This window comes from Schistocerca nitens, chromosome 4 (genome assembly GCF_023898315.1).
Source record: "Schistocerca nitens isolate TAMUIC-IGC-003100 chromosome 4, iqSchNite1.1, whole genome shotgun sequence".
Taxonomy (NCBI): Eukaryota; Metazoa; Arthropoda; class Insecta; order Orthoptera; family Acrididae; genus Schistocerca; species Schistocerca nitens.
The window spans coordinates 235,231,347-235,244,545 of record NC_064617.1 but is presented as its reverse complement, the minus strand read 5'-3'; the positions used below and the strand labels follow the sequence as shown (position 1 = coordinate 235,244,545).

The following is a 13,199-nucleotide window of genomic DNA, read 5'->3' as shown; positions in this document are numbered from 1 at the left end:
ATGGACATCTTGTTCCCAAACAGCGATGGAATTTTTATGGATGCTATATCGCTTGGACACAACTGTTTGTGATTGTTCTGAAGAACATTCTGCACGGTTATCATTTGAGCGATTGATCTGGCCACTCAAATTGCCCGACATTAATCTCATCGGACATTTACGGGACACAATCGGGGGGTCAGTTCCCGTACAAAATCCTGCACCGGCAACACTTTCGCAAGTTTGGACGGCCGTAGAGGCAACACGACTCAGTATTTCTGCAGGGGACTTCCAACGTATTGTTAAGTCCATGCCACGCCGAGCTGCTGCACTAAACCAGGCCAAAGGAGGTCTGACACGATATTAGTAGGTATCCCACGACCCATGTCACCTCAGTGTATGTTTTGCATGAATAGAGAAAGCTGTGTTTCACAGTGATTCTTTTTTCCTGAATCCATGTTCGTTTTCCTCTAGGAAGGAATGGATGTCAGCAGTATTGGTCAGTAATTCTCTGTACACTGTTGCCCCTCCAGAATGACATTCTGGGTGGATATGAAAATTTTTAAAGTTACCCCTTGGCGGCGCCAGCGCCAGAACTGAAACCAAGGGCAGGCTAACATGTGTTATCTGCAGTGGAATGCCAACAAAGAAAAACAGCTGATATTGCATGCAGCATGGGCACATCACTGAGTTAGTTGGAGGATCGAGGTGCCAATGCAGCAGAGTGACCTCACTGGGAAGAGGGCATAGCTTCATTCTGTTGACCAGAGACAGTGAAGTAACAATGCAAGAGTGGCTTTCAGCACACAGTCACTAAATAGATAACCAACCTGACAGCATGAAGAGGAGAGTTGTGACACAACAGCATGACGCAGTGTTGTCAGGTTCAGAAGACTAGGGCATGCTCAATCATTTCAGCCACATGATAACATCATTGGCATAGACTGACCGGTACAAATATTCTGACTTCCAAAGCCCAGTTCTCAGTTTGCACCCTCAAGGTGGGACCTGTGATGATCCCTCCACAGACTGCCTACATGACTTTGAACTATGATGCAACAGCCAGTGCAGCCTGAAGGACTCAGCTGCAAAGGGGTGCTGAAATCTCATCTTTGCCTTTGCTGATGAGAAGACTTCGATGCCTCCAGCCAAAAGATGCCTGGAGGCCTAGCTGCCTGGTGAGTTGCCAAACTACCATCGTGGAGCACAGTAACTAGCAGCCTCCGATGTGCATCTAGGAGTTGACACCCGTGCTGCTGGCTGTTCTCTCGCTGAGAGGCCGTGATGTAACTTTTCACAACTGTGGCCACTTCATGCAGAGCTGTTGGGTGCCTTTCCTGGGGAGCCATCTACTATGTCAAAGAGAGCAGCCTAATAGCCTGCTAGACATGCTGTTGGCCAACTGGACCAGACAGGAAACATCCACACTGCATTTGGCCGGCAATCTCCTGTGACATAACTGCCCGCCTGGTGTGCAGCCCCATCACTGCAGCAGCCGTGAGGTGCACAGGCCTTTATTGAGTTTCACCTGCTCGCCTGGCTACTGGCCACTTTAAAGAAGACAACTGTATATCCATAGACCATAAATGTGTGTTTTATTAACAATGTCTTACTAGCGTTTTCAGTCATCTGACAGATCCTTGCCCCTGGACTCTGTCCCATGCCGTACTAACAGCCATAGATTCCACAGCTCCAGCCCTCTATAATCCTAATAAGGAACAGGAGTGACCGGCACTCTTCTCCAGTCACAAGGCAGTATTCAATGTGCGAGAGATTCCTGCTAAAAGCAAGTTAGGTGAGGGGATAATTCCACAAGTATTCAGTGTGAAGTCTAACTGGAATTTTGTAAGGACTTGGTGCCATGTTCACTTTAAATAACCTCAGTTGTTTTTCAATATCAGGGGTGCTACCATCCGTATCTCTCATTTGTGAGTCTGGGCTGCTCATGCTCATTAAGCCGGTTTGGAGTGGCCGAGCGGTTAAAGGCGCTACAGTCTGGAACCGCACAACCGCTACGGTCGCAGGTTCGAATCCTGTCTCGGCCATGGATGTGTGTGATGTCCTTAGGTTAGTTAGGTTTAAGTAGTTCTAAGTTCTAGGGGACTTAGGACCACAGCAGTTGAGTCCCATAGTGCTCAGAGCCATTTGAACCATTTGCACCATGCTCATTAACTTTGTCTGTGACCATAACTTCCTAGGTTTTTCTGATAGCTCTTTCGCCAAGATCTGCTGTGGCTATTATTGTAAGCTTCAAGCATGACCCTTCTTATGGAAGCATAATTTGCCGTTAAGTTTTCTCCATCGGTGACACATTCTCATTATGTCACTTTCCACTGTCTAGCAACTACAAATGCCTTATACTGCAATGGAAATTCATATGTATGCTATCACTGCGTTGGTGGTAGTGAGGTAATGTGCAGTGTTTCTGCACGAGTACCGCTACATCCTATCCTATACACTAATGATTATACAGATGCTACATCTACACTCTGCAAGAAATCTAATAGTGTGTAGTGGAGGGTATGTCCTACCTTTACTGTTCAGTTCATGGATGGTGCACAGGAAGTTTCCATAGGAAATCGATTTTTTTTCTGATTTTACTCCCATTATCAGTTTGTGAGATATGTGTTCGAAGAAGTAATCTGTGACTTAACCCTTCTAGAATTGTGTGCTCCCACTTTTTACAGATAGTTTCTCCACGATACGTTATTCTTCCCCTGTAGCCAGGATCAGTTTGAGAACATTTTTCTACTCCAGCAACTTATCATTTGGGACCCCACCCCCCTTTTCTCTTGTACACTTTCATCCATGTCAGTTTTCATTATTAATTTTCATACATACTGCATACAAATCTTGTACTTGTGCTTCTCTCAGCTTGGCATCCCAAGTGGCCACTACTAACTGAGATACACCCTATATTGACATCTCACAGTTGTGGTAACTCTGGTGTCCCTCTCAGCTTGGCACCTTGGGCCTTATACCAGCTTGTAGCATCTGTAACTCTTCTTTTGTAGAACAGATTGTGGAAATTAGAATAATCTTCACAAAGGTTTAAAGTCACTTACTTCAGTCTAGAAGGGTTTCCATTATTCAGAAACACAGATTTTCAGTTACTTGGCAGTAACCATAAAAGGTTTAATTACTAATAAAGTTCAGTTTAAGAAGAGTGTAAAGGATTTATTGCTGGCCAAGTCCTTCTGCCCCACTGAGAATTTCTTAGTAGAACCAGCTGATGTGTATATGTCACTAATAGTAGTAGGTATTCTGTTCAAATTCAGTAATGAAATCGAGGTAAACATGTGTTGAAAAATGGTTTTTCTATTTAATGACGCATGGCTACAGTAGCCTAAGAATAATTGTACGGATCTCAGAGTACTGAACATTTACATGTTTTATGATAAGTTATTTATTACCTTTCAAATGGAAATATGTTTAAGATTTTTTTGATAATTCCACATTGATCAGGTCCATTTCACTTGGGATCTGTGGAAGGTACATTAGCATATTTGTTTTTCTTTTTATTGCATGTTCTTTTTTCTGACCTGTTCTGATAATCTCCTCACAGTGGATTAACTGGAACGAAAAATATATCTAATCTAATCTAATCTAAAAATCTACCATTGAATTTGATGAGCATCTCCATTACACACCAAATGCTTACAAAATGATGCCATGATGAAATGTGATTTCTTCTTTCCATCATCAGCTCTCTCTTTTTTTTTTTTTTTTTTTTTTGGGGGGGGGGGGGGGTGGCAGGGGCTCTTGAACAAACCAGACAAGGGAAGATTGCTTTGGAACATAACCAAGCGCTTTTTTATTCCATGCTATGGCATTTTGAGCCTCTGATTGCTGTTTTGCTGTTCTTGGATGTTTCCTGCCATATTGTATTCTTGAATCAGGGTTCACATACAATTCTTGACTCCTAATCATTTGCATATTTTCATGTATGCAAGGGACAAAGGAATGCCGACAGCAATTCCTGTTGAGGCCTATAGCTCCCACCATCTCAGAAACTTGTGACATTCTGTTCATTTCAACTCATCATAAGCTCTTATTTTTATGGAGGTGGGTTCAGCACTAATAAAGAACCATGCAATTCCCTATATCCTAAATTTTGCACAATTTAACTTACTGGATCAGTCCATGAAACCAACAGGGCAGCACCTCCAAGTTTTTGAAAGACTATTTTTGTTAAGAATATTTATTTAGAAAAATGTAAATACAATACATCTGCCTTTACACAGTGAACACATTCTTGGCACAGAACTAACTAACTATTGTGCAGTAAAAATATAATACTCATTGTTGAGATCCCTATCGACACAATTAGTACTAAACTGAAACTAAACTAAACTCTGTCTGAAGAGGTCTTGAAAGACCCAAATGGGAATGAGCGACCGCCTTGTCATCCTCAGTCTAGGCATCACTGGATGCGAATATGGAGAGACGCGAGGTCAGCATACGGCTCTCCTGGCCGTTAACAGTTTTCATGACTGGAGCTGCTGTTTCTCAATCATGTAGCTCCTCAATTTGCCTCACAAGGGCTCACTGCATCCTGTTTGCCAACAGCACTTAGCATACAGGATGGTCATCCATCCAATTGCTTTCCAAGTCTGACAGTGCTTAACTTCGGTGATCTGACGGGAACTGGTGTTACCACTGCAGCAAGGCCATTGGCACTGTCAATACTATCAATAGAAATGTACCACATTCCAACACACCTCATTACATTTATATCACAATAAAATTACATTCAACATTTCTTGAAATTATACAAATTTATCCTTGCTCAAATATTAGGTAAAAATGTCTGCTGCATCGCTTTCTGAATCTTAATTTACAAATGACTAAAATCCATCCATACAGCATTCATTCACAAAATTGTAGTGTACTTCAATATACTTTGAATTTTTAGTAGGGTTACCTTATCTGGCGATACTGACTGCCCCTGAGTTGTCTTAGTGTACTTTAATAAGCTTATCAGATTAACTTAATGTCAGTGACAGCTTCTGACAATGCTACATACTGAGCAAAAGAAGCAGACTTTGTAACACTTCCTTGTTTCTTAGATTTCCAAAATATACATTTCCAAATAATCCAATTACATTGCCTGCCCAATCCGCATCTGCAAAACATTATAAAAAATGATATTTTCAGCCCTCCCAAATGTTAACTTCAAACCTTTCATTTGATACAAATATTTCTGTATTAAAATATCACTGTACTAGTTTTGAAATCTACTCAAATAGTTCACGCTGTAACTTATATCTGGCTGTTTTCCTGAGCTAAAGTACACGAGAGCGCCCATCAAGTGCCTGTACTTAATTATCAGAACTTTCATCTTGTGCTATTTCTAGTTTCAAATTTACTTCTGCTGGAATACTGTACAACTCTGGAAGCTCAATCTGATATTTCTTAGCTAGAGATTCAATATAGCTTTCCTGATGCAGAGTTATTTTTTTATAGATCACATGATTTTCAGTCAGATATATGGCAATAATTATATTTACTTCTTTTAAAAACTTGATCTTTTAAAAACTCATCCAAACAACCATACCATAGTCTAGGACTTCCCCTCAAGTCATAGCATGCCTTAAATAACTTACAAACTCTATCTGTTCCATCCTTGTTACCAGGAGGTTGCTTCACATAATTTCTGATAAAATTTTACCATTAAGAAATGCAATATGTACATCCATTTTTTCCACAATTAAACCCTTTTGACAACAGAATGACAAAAAGCTTTCAATGTTTGTATCATACTGACTGGATAATATTAAATATCACCCATAATTTCCTTTTGTTGAAAGTCCCTCACCACCAATATTGCATTACAAGTATTATCTGATTTTCTTGTAGAAACCCACTTTATATCAAGAATATTTACATTTGCTGGCTTAGTTTGTAGCTTTTCTTTTTATTTAAACTTTCAGTTTCCTTATCCACTGCTCACTTCCAAATTTCTGACTCATTGCTATTCATTGTGACTCCAAAATTTTCTGGTCTTTCAGCATAACAGAATTTTATATACATGAAGTTACTCATGACATAATCATTAAATCTATCACACATTCTACATTCTCTAGTTGATGTTCTCAACTCTTGTTCCTGTTTTTATTTATGATTTCTTGGACACACTTTGATATCCCTTTCTTCCATTTGCTCAATTACTGATTCATTGTCTACGTTTTTGCACTCAGAGTCACTAAAATGTTCACTCCATGAAACAAAGTCATTAATATCAATACATCTGACATCATCTTCCACAATATCAACATGTCTGCCAATCATAACTTGTTGTTAATCAGTACTCGGTATCCAACTTCACTGTAGTCTATTAAAATTCCCAGGTCTGCTTTCCCATCCCACTTTCACTTTCTCAGCTAATCTAGCACACATACAAAAACCCTAAGCCCATACAAATTTAAATGTTTAACATTAGGTTTCTTCCCAATTTTGCTTTCAGTAGTATTAGCTACAGTTCTGTGTTTAAGGTATGCAGCTGCACAAATTATTTCAGGCCAAAATCTCCTATCTACTCTTGCTTCAGCTAACAGCCATCTTGACATATCCATAACTGATCTGTTGTACCTTTCAGGTGTACCATCTAAATCATGTACATAGGGAACACATGCATTTAAATGATTCCTTTCTGTCTTATAAATTTATACACACCTGAATTTAAATATTCTTTCTTATTGTCACATCTCGATTTCTTAATAGTTTTACCAGTTACATTTTCAATTTCATTAAGATATTCCACAAAACAATCATAAACTTGATTTTTAGATTTGATAGTGTAACCTCTCGCTGCTTCTTTACTATGATCATCGACACAAGTGAGGAAGTATCTTTCCCCGCACATGCCAAAAGTTGAGTGTGGCCCATTCAAATCCGTATGAATAATCACTAATGTTTCTTTTGTTTTGCTTCTATTATTTTCAAAAGGTAAGTTATGCATTTTGTTTTCAATACAAATTTTGAATTTCATGAATTCTGACTCTAAATTTGTTGGCAAACCATCTGCTAACTGATATTACACAACATATTCAAATAGTTCAAATTTACATGTCCAAGTCCACAACGCCATTTTTCCTTTATTGACATACAAGGTCCGGCAGAAAAACCTCCCCTTTAAGGAAAGCTAATAAAAACAAAACCAAATAAGGTAGAACAATTTTATTTATACTAAATAAAAGTACATATTATGCAATTTTAGAAAATACTCTTATGGTCTTACTTTTTAAATAAAACATCCCTTAAATGGCTTCCTGCACTGTCGACACACTGATTGAGTCTTTCCCTGAAGTTATTCATTACTCTTTGAGTCATTTCAGGTGGAATAGCTTCAACCTCTTGTGTAATTGCTTCTTTCAGGGCTCGTAAAGATTGTGGACGTTGTTCATAAACTTTTGCTTTTAAATAGCCCCAAAGAAAGAAATCACAGGGCATTAAGTCCGGCGATCGTGGGGACCAGCCAATGTCTCCACGCAACGAGATCACATGTCCAGGAAACATTTCCTTCACCAATGCCAGTGACTGCCGCGCTGTGTGGGCTGTAGCACCATCTTGCTGGAACCACACGTTCTCTATTTCACCAAAAAGCTCCCTTAGTTGCGGTTGGAGAAAGTCGCGGAGCATGGCACAATAGCGTTCACTGTTGACGGTTAAATTCCTGTCATTTTCTTCGAAAAAGTAAGGACCGATCACTCCGGAATTGTAAACAGCACACCATACTGTTACTTTAGGGCTATGAAGTGGTTGTTGATGAAGTTCTTGGGGATTGTGTTCACACCAGTACCTGCAATTTTGGCTGTTCACTATTCCGGCAAGGTGAAAGTGTGCTTCATCAGAAAAAATCACAATATCGTTGGGACGAATGTTCCGAAGAAGGTCTTGGCACAAACTTACACGGACACCACAGTCTCGTTCACTCAGTTCCTGCGTAGTTACAATTTTGTAAGGATGCATTTTAAGATCTCGATGCAAGATTCTTCTCACACTTCGATCAGATATCCGTAATGCTGCCGCATGCTTTTTAGCGGATCGTCGAGGAGATTGTTGAACTGAAGCTCTAACTGCATCAACATTTCCGGGGCCTGTTGCAGTCCGTGGTCGTCCAGGTGGTTTCCTTTTTAATGCGGAACCTGTCTCACGAAAGTTAGCAACCCAAGAATAAATTGTTTTCTTATCGGGAACAGGGTCCCGTCGTCCGAGCGCAAAGCGAACGCGAAAAGCACGTTGAGTATTAATAGGCGATTCGCCATTTTGAATAAAATCTTCCACTACGAAGGCACGATGTTCACCAGACCACGCCATGGCGTACACTGAAAACGGCACGTAGGCAGCTACTTAACGACGCGCCCTCCACCACTCTGCTCCTTCTACTGTCCGCTGCACGTTACTTTGTAATCGGGGAGTTTTTTATGCCGGACCCTTTATTATCTACACAACACTATTTACATTAATCTCTTTCTTTTAAATTTTACCTGTCATTTTATACAGCCCGTCTTCTTTCAAACAACTGCAAGTCAGTTGTTGTCTTTATCAAAAATTTTTAAGATATTTCCTGCAGATACAGTTTTATGTTTTTTTTATTACTTAAGCATAGGTAATCAAATTTCTGTCCATGCCTTTGACATAAAATACATTTTTTATTTCAGCTGAAATCATGTCATTATAAAGTGTAAAATAACTAATTACATTTCCTAGCTTTTTAGCTTGCAAAACTTTACCATCTGCAGTTTTTACTTTCCCAGGCTCTTTTAAGGTTACGCATTCAGAAAAAAAATTCATTATTAACAACATGATCTGTGCAGCCACTATCCAATAACCAATCAATCTGTACATTGTTACCTGACTCAACAGTATTAACACCACTGTAGGTCGTACCTCTGTTACAAAACTGCTCATGCTTTTTCCATCGTGTTGACATCCTCGACATTCTGGGTGACAACTGCCTCTTGAACTATAATGTTTATTCCAACTACATGGCCACTGTTGTTGTCTGCACTGTGCTGATCACTTTGTCCATGTTGCCAATTGCTATGCCCAACTCCTTAATGATGTCCACCTTGTGTTCATGAATCTCTGCTTGTTTCTAACTGGTGACAGTTGCTCATGAAAAGTCCCAGTTTGCCACATCCATAAAACAATTGATCCTAGTACCTCATATCAGTTCTCTTTTCAGTGTGAGATGCATTGGATTTTATGCTTTCACTTCCATCCTTGTCTTTTATATCCCTCATCTGAAGTTTACTTTTAACATATGCAACTGTCTGCTCTTCTTCCAAACATTGATCACATATACAGTACAGCTCAAACATTCTGGCAAGTTTCTCAACAAATAGTTTATCTTCTCCTTTTCTATCACTTTTGTACTGCTAATTTTAATTCAGTCACTGTTCTTTTCAAAAGCACCAAAGAATTTTGCTGTGTCACTATACTCTTTTAACCACAGTTCATCCAACTTGATTTTGCACGATTTGTAGTGCTGTTGCTTCTTTGAAATATAATTCATTGAACATTTTCACTATCTGAAATGCAGTTTCCTTATCACTCATGAGATTGCTCCATATATGTAGTTCATTGCAGTCAGATTTTCTTCATCCAAAGTATCCACCTTGCACTTGCTTGTTTCCAGTCTTGTTGCCACTGCATAGCTTTTCTTCACTTTCAGATACATTTCCATTCACTGTTTCCAGCTGCCAAAGTCTTCTCCAACAGACACCGGTATCTTGGTGTCAGCCATGTCCAATTTCACAAAACACACTTTTTGAATGACAGTCTTCTTTTTAATTCACAACCAATCACTGCTTTTCCAAACGACACTTTTATTTTTTAATTTACAACCAACAACTGCCACCATGTACAGAATATTTATTTACAGAAAGATAAATACAAATACATCTGTATTTATGTGGTGAACACATTCATGGCATGGCACTAACTGACTAACTGTTGTGCAGTAAAAATATAACACTCATTGCTGAGATCCTTATCAACACAGTCAATACTGTCAATATAAATGTACCATGTTCCAGCAGTTTTCACATCCTCTCCAGGTTTTACACTAAACACTAACACATGGGGCAAAAATGATTCATTTGTTATTGTGTATAAACTATCATTCACTAACTCATTCACAAGGCAATAATCATTTTCAGCTGATTTTTACTGCTGGATTTCTGTTTGAAATTTTCTTCGTGCTCTTTTGTGTTATAAACAAAATTAAGCAAGCCAACCTAACTTTGAGTGCTGAATGTCTCCACTTTTTCATCTGTCCATGCTGTTGCTGTTATTTACTGTAGCACGTACTACTTTACTGTCTCTCTGCCGGGAACTCAGGAGTCTTTATAAGTTCCTGCTCAGCACTGGAGAATTTCCCAAATTGATACCATACTGACAGCACTTCTACAGTAGTGTATCATCTGCTGTTCCACTCATTCATTCACGCATTGTATTCCATAAATCCTATAATGACAAAGAGCCCAGGGATGCGTGATGAGTCAAGTTAAAAATTAACAGTTTGAAGAAGATACTGCAGCTTGCTTGGATGAAGTATATTAACGAAAAATTACAACTAGTGTGTCCTGAGCTTATTGAATGGTAACAGATATACAAATCAGATTAATGGAGGGGAGGGGGATAAGTAGGGGGGTAGGGAGAATACATCAGGACACGGAAAATGAGGTGAGCATCTGTAGATTGCTTTAAATGAGGAACAAGGTTTACTAGGTACAATCATAATATATTCTCAAAACTGGGTACATGGGGCATGCCCTAGGGATAGTGTATGTGTGACGAACTGTCTGGAGAAGCCATCAGTTGATAAGAAGTGGACCAAAGTCTGAAAAGTACAACAGGGCTGGGGAGGAGTGATGCGTGCTGCTGGCCCAGTCTCTCAAAGCAGAGACAGATCATCTCCTCCAACTCACATCCTGCTCACATCCTCCTGCATGGCACATGACATCTGTCCCACACTTCTTATTGGTCACCACAGGCATCACTCGCAAATTGTGACCTGTCAGCAATTCTAACTGGTGCTGACCACTTCTGATAGGAAATACAACTCAGTTTGGGCATGTTGGCCACAGAAACTACACCAAGTTGGGATGTTTGTGTTGAACAAGAAAAAAAAATCAGTTGCTGATACACTGCTGACAAATTACTCCTGTTAATCCCTCCATATGGGATATGTACAACCCTTCCGCTTTCCATGGAAGAGGTGGCAACTTGTCTAATTGCTCCATACAACTTCATGGAGAGGCAGATTGCCCAGATGGATGACTTGACTTAAATCACTAAGGGAAGACAAACATTATGTTACAGACAAGAGCAACTATAAGGGAAATGGGGGGGGGGGGGCTAGAATTAATTGGTACAATGATATTTCAAGATGGTTGTTACAAAAATCATCTTTTTTTTTCTTTCCTTCAGATTTGGCACAACTGGAGTGGGTCGTCACCTCTGGTTCCTTGAGGTGGCAGAGTTGTAGATGGATAGCATACACAGGCCACAGAACTACAGCAGATGGGAATCACAAATGACAGTGTTCGATCTCTTGTAACACTGGCATGACAGGCATAAAACAATGCCTTGGGGGTATCTCTTACAATAGGATGGGCTTAATTATGGAGGCAAAACAACTATAAAAAAGAAAGTTTACATACAAGTGTTTCAAATTTTACACAGAAAATAGGTTTTTTCAAAAGAATAACTTTCACACAACCAAAGGCATCCAGCTAGTGAACCACCAAACAAAATTTAGGGAAATTAATACTAACAATTGAAATTACATTTTATGATAATAAAACTCCTGATTCAGCTTTAAATGAGTGATGGGGTAGAGAAATGACAACTCCAGAGAACATAACATGAAATGACAAACAAGGTATATTTCATATTTTGACAGAAGGTTAAAATACAGGCAAATTAAAGATTAAATTTACACCTTGTCATGAAACGTTTTACCTCGCTGGCCTGAGAGCCATAACACAGTCAAAATTCGTTCAACAGGTGGTTTTGAAAGTTGAAATAGTAATAGGGATAGGAGATACTAAGATAATATGTTGACAAGATCGTACTAATAGTCCATTGAGTGCATTTCAGTGAGATCAATACACCTCAAATATGCTACTGCAAGGACATCTAATTTAAACACAAACATAAAATCCTGTACTATGTAATATTGCCACTCAATGTACTGCAATAAAATATCAAACACATTGCAGGAATTGTCAAAATAATAATGGGGACAATCTGATCTATGATTATTTATTTCTAAAAAGGAAAGCCCTACCCAGTTTCAGGGCATATGACCCATCTTCAGGTGCATATTAAAACGAGTCCACAAAGGATGCATAACTAAGGTTAAAATATGTTAAAATATTGCATTCCTAGTACATGACATGCAAGAGAACATCCTCTTCAATCCTAGGTCTGCCAGGCAGCCTCTTGAAGAAGAGGACAACAGTCCGTGAGAGGCTTTCTGGCAGACCTAGGACTGAAGAGGATATTCTCTTGCATGGCATGTACCAGAGATACACTGTTTTAACTTATTTTAACCTTACTTTTACATCCTTTGTGGACTCATGTTTTAATATGCACCTGAAAATAGGACATATGACCTGAAACCAGAGTGCTTTCCTTTTTAGAAATAAGTAATTTTTACAACTGCAGCACATTTTATCAATGACAACAAATAACAGTAGTTGATGTCCCATCAAGAGAAACATGTGTCAAAATAACACTGGTGTAGTAACCTAAACATAAGTAATATGTTGTCCACACCAAATGAGAAAAATGTCATCCAACTTATCTGGGCTGTGCTACATTACTTGTGAATAATGGTAAAGAATAGGAAGCTGACTATATGTCTGATATGCTCGTAGCTGTAATTAAATCTCATGAATGTGGAGAAATATGGCTGAAAAATGCCTCAGTCATTTTGTTACTGCTGCGAAATGTGCAGTTAGTGAGTGTTTTGTGATTAGAGAGTAGCTATCATCAACAGGTCCACCTCAAAATAACTATTAATACTTATTAAGAAGTTGACATTATTATGCAGCAGCTAATCAGAACAATTCACAGCCATATTCAGTCAGTTTACCAGTTTAACTTAACTCATTTGACAACAAAGAATTAAAAATTATATGATCTCAGTTAAATAAAACTGGTGTGAAATGTTACAATTTAATGTAACTCATTTAACAAAAAAG

At 39.0% G+C, this 13,199-nt stretch overlaps 1 pseudogene; it reads right to left on the bottom strand.

Annotated features, from left to right (window-relative positions):
- Positions 1 to 4,539: 4,539 nt before the first annotated feature.
- On the bottom strand, positions 4,540 to 4,657 carry LOC126254047 (5S ribosomal RNA; annotated as a pseudogene).
- Between the last annotated feature and the right edge of the window lie 8,542 nt (positions 4,658 to 13,199).